The sequence below is a fragment of the Photinus pyralis genome, unplaced genomic scaffold (assembly GCF_008802855.1).
Source record: "Photinus pyralis isolate 1611_PpyrPB1 unplaced genomic scaffold, Ppyr1.3 Ppyr1.4_LG9, whole genome shotgun sequence".
Taxonomy (NCBI): domain Eukaryota; kingdom Metazoa; phylum Arthropoda; class Insecta; order Coleoptera; family Lampyridae; genus Photinus; species Photinus pyralis.
The window spans coordinates 14,386,320-14,391,060 of NW_022170878.1; the positions used below are offsets into that span (position 1 = coordinate 14,386,320).

Below are 4,741 nucleotides of genomic sequence, written 5' to 3' on the forward strand. Positions count from 1 at the left end.
ACATTAGACAATAGACATTAGACAATAGACATTAGAAAATAGACATTAGACAATAGACATTAGACAATAGACATTAGACAATAGACATTAGACAATAGACATTAGACAATAGACATTAGACAATAGACATTAGACAATAGACATTAGACAATAGACATTAGACAATAGACAATAGACATTAGACAATAGACATTAGACAAGACAATAGACATTAGACAATAGACATTAGACAATAGACATTAGACAATAGACATTAGACAATAGACATTAGACAATAGACATTAGACAATAGACAATAGACATTAGACAATAGACATTAGACAATAGACATTAGACAATAGACATTAGACAATAGACATTAGACAATAGACATTAGACAATAGACATTAGACAATAGACAATAGACATTAGACAATAGACATTAGACAATAGACATTAGACAATAGACATTAGACAATAGACATTAGACAATAGACATTAGACAATAGACATTAGACAATAGACATTAGACAATAGACATTAGACAATAGACATTAGACATTAGACAATAGACATTAGACAATAGACATTAGACAATAGACATTAGACAATAGACATTAGACAATAGACATTAGACAATAGACATTAGACAATAGACATTAGACAATAGACATTAGACATTAGACAATAGACATTAGACAATAGACATTAGACAATACATTCAGAAAGTGCAGTTTTTTGAATTTGTAATCTTTTCTAAAATGCCGATTTCTAACCAAGAAGCATTTAATATGCTGGCGATACATTTTGAGTATTTTCAAAATGCGACCATCGCTGCCCGCATCTTCTATTTGCGTTATCCGAATCAACCACGAACCATCGCCGCCAGCATATTAAATGCTGCTTGGTTAGAAATCGGCATTTTTGAAAAGATTACAAATTCAAAAAACTGCACTTTATGAATGTAAACTCAGCAGAATAATTTACAAATTACGGCTGCTATTATTTTATAATGCATCGTGTTTCATTTGTTTAATTTTCCAAGGCCTACCTAAAGGTGTAGGGTGCTTTTCCAAACAAACTTTCGCGCCATTGACAAATACCGGAAATACGTTAAAAGTAAATTTAAGATACAATTTAAGCATTTTTATTCATTAATTAATTTTATTTTCCCAATATTTGAGGTTAGGAACGAGATTTTGAAAAACGATTTTCATTGGCCTGTTTGGGTTTTATTTGGCTACCTTTTGATAAAGAAAAAGTCATATCATTCCATTTGATTTTTTTGATTTTTTTAAGATTTTGGATCATTGCGTCAAAACTAGCCTCCTGGCGTAGAAGGATTCAACTAAATTAACTATATTTTGGTTGATTCTTGTTTCCCAAGGAATGTTCGTTTCAACAACACCAAATTTGTTACAATCGGTCAAACGGTTAAGAAGGTAAAGCAGGTTATTACAAAAACAATTGAACGCCCCACACCATCTTTGTTTTTGAAATAACTGAGTTTTTGTTTTTACGAAAATGATAGACTGGGTCTCTTTAAAAATGTGAAAAAAGAATGTTTAGTTTATTATGCGAAATTTAAAGAAAATGCAATTTTAAAAATTTAAAATGGCAGTTACGCCCTCTGGTGGTCATTTTTAAAACTTGAAAATATTTTCCAGCGATTCTTCATAACCGATTTACCCAATAATTTTTTTTCCCCTAAGTCAACTTCACACAATATTTTAGTATTTTTTTGTGTTTCTCGGAAACGAAAAACGTTGGAATCGCAATCTTTGAGCACAAAACAGCACTAACGTAGCACTAACGATCGTATTAGTTTTATTTTAAAAACGAGTCATGGGTGGGGCCAACCTCACACTTGACTTTTTTAGGAACAGCGAAAGAATTTGAGATACTGTTTGTCTGGCATTTAATAGCACTAACATAGCACTAACGCCGTGTGCGTTCGTTATTTTTATAAATAAAAGTCGAGTGTGAAGTTGGTTGATAATCTTCGAGCAGTAAAGAGCACTAACGTAGCACTAACTGTCAACATATTTTTGTCGTTTGTAGCCAAAGAGTCTACTTTCGCGTTGGGATAAATTCCGACGTGACTTTTACTCTCGTAGAATTTCACTTTTTTCCTAGCTTGTACTAAAGAATCATTCGGATGCCTTTTCAACCCAAAATTCTTCTTGGTAGGGTTTCGCATCAAACGTTGGGGCGGGTGTGGACAACTGAATTATTTAAGAGCACTTGATAATGAAAGATTCCCCACCTTGTCAATGTAACCGTCAAAAAATCGAAGAGAATGTTTCGAAACAATTACGACCACGACGTATCAATCTGGAGTCCCGAAGGGCGTTTGTATCAGGTGGAATTCGCGATGGAAGCGGTGAAAATGGGCGCGTTGTCTGTTGGCATTAAAAATGCGAACGAAGCCGTTCTGGTCTCGGTGAAACGCAGCTCGACGGACTTGTCGGTCTACCAAAGGAAAATTGTGGAAATCGACCCGCTCGTCGGCATTTCGTTTTCCGGTTTGACGGCCGACGCGAAATTGCTCGCGAGATTTCTAAGGGTCGAGTGCTTGAGTTATAGGTACGGGCACGATACCTGCATGCCGATCGAGCGTTTGGCCGAGGTTCTGGGGAGGAAGATGCATGCTGCCACACAAATGTATAACACGCGACCGTATGGGGTTGGCATCCTACTCGCTGGTTGGGACCCATTGGGACCGCACATTTACGAATTCGGTCCGACGGGGAATTTTCTGGACTGTAAAGCTATGGCGATCGGTGGACGGTGCCAGAGCGCGCGAACTTATCTGGAGAGAAACATGAACTTGTTCAAGGAATGCGATCGCGATGAGATCATAAGGCACGGGGTGAGAGCCCTTCAGAGTACTTTGCCTAGGGATACCCTTCTAAGCAACATGAATGTGGCGATTGGGGTAGTGCAACAACTTAATCCGTTCACAATTTTGAACGATGAGGTGTACGACTACATCAATTCGATCGATGGCGAAGAACACCGTCCCGATCCCGGTTGTGGAGATAGGAATATATGAAACGAAGTTAGTTTGTTATGTAAAAGCGACAGTAAAAAGGGTTTCGCCTTTAATTACCTACTTCATATTTCGGTAAATGCCGCGATTATGGTCAAAACGTAAATGCGCTTAGTAGGTAGGTAGTCAAAAACATTAATTCCCGTAGAAAGTCGCAAGTTTCCTTAAGAGGCTTACATTTCGGAAGCTCTCAGAGAGGTTTCTAATGCTTTGACATTTACTTTTTTGTTAGCTAATCCATAGACGCTATTTCGTCTGTAATCTCGCGGTTGTTCCTCGTTCTGAACGAACAGGATTTCTATTTCGACGTGAGTAATTGAACATTAATGCAAGGAACAGTAACGGAAACCGAAATAGTCCTCGTAGTGATCCGTTCTGTAGAAAAATTAGGTTATTATTAAATCCGGTAACAAATGGCATATTAATGAAAACGGAACGTTATTCTGAATGACAAAAATCCAATAGGCGCTTTGCCGATCGAACTCGCTTTGCCAACGAGGCGCCCATGTGAATTTGCCCCCCCCCCCCCACACATGAAATAATTTGGCAAAAATGTTTTGACAGCCTGGTTGACAGTGCTCTTTAGTGCTCGAAGCTCATCGTTAGTTTAATGGTTAGTTTTCTCGGAAACGAAAAATTTGGAATCGTAATTTTTGAGCACAAAACAGCACTAACGTAACACTAACGATTGTATTAGTTTTTCTAAAAAACGAGTCATGGGTGGGACCAAGTTCACACAATATTTCAGTTTTTTAATTTTTTAGGAAAGGCAAAACTTTAGACTCGCAATATTCGCGCACAAAAGAGCACTAACGTAGCACTAACAATCGCATTAGTTTTTTTAAACGAGTCGCGAGTGGTGCCAACTTCACACATTATTTTAGTTGTTTTCGTTTTTCTTGGAAAGATGAAATACTGGAATCGCAATTTTTGAGCACAAAACAGCACTAACCTAACACTAACATACACATGTGGTTTCATCCGGAGCTGGTCAGTATTCGATTTTGTATATACTTTTTAGTATTCAAATCCTTTAAAGTATTCAAATACTTTGTAATTATTAAAAATCGACTACACCAAAATTTCTAGAGAAAACACTTTTTCTTATTAATTTTGGTGCGTAGAATCCAAAACAATTCGTACTTTTTCGATTAGACTTCTCAATCAAAGGTTATGGACTAGAAACCAATTTCGAAAGAAAATGTAAAAGGGCTGTAACTTTTGATCTAGTAGCCCAATATTGGAACTGTTTGAAATTATGGATTCTACAGGCCACATTCTATAAGTACATTTTTTTTCCGAGTCCATCTGAGACAATTTTTTTTTCGAGCATCAAAAAAGGAAGTGTATAACCTTCCTTTTTTACCAAAAATTGACTACACCAAAATTTCTCGGGAAAACACTTTTTCTTATTAATTTTGGTGCGTAGAATCCAAAACAATTCGTACTTTTTCGATCAGACTTCTCAATCAAAAGTTATAGACTAGAAACCATTTTCGAAAGAAAATTCAAAGGGCTGTAACTTTTGAACTAGTAGCCCAATCTTGGAACTGTTTGAAATTATGGATTCTACAGGCCACATTCTATAAGAAAAATTTTTTTCCGAGTCGATCTGAGACAATTTTTTTTCGAGCCTCAAAAAAAGGCAGTGTATAACCTTCCTTTTTTTACCAAAAATCGACTACACCAAAATTTCTGGGGAAAACACTT

At 36.6% G+C, this 4,741-nt stretch overlaps 1 pseudogene; it reads left to right on the forward strand.

Moving 5' to 3' along the window:
• The first annotated feature begins 2,278 nt into the window (after positions 1-2,278).
• On the forward strand, positions 2,279-3,034 carry LOC116180002 (annotated as a pseudogene).
• The last annotated feature ends 1,707 nt before the right edge of the window (positions 3,035-4,741 follow it).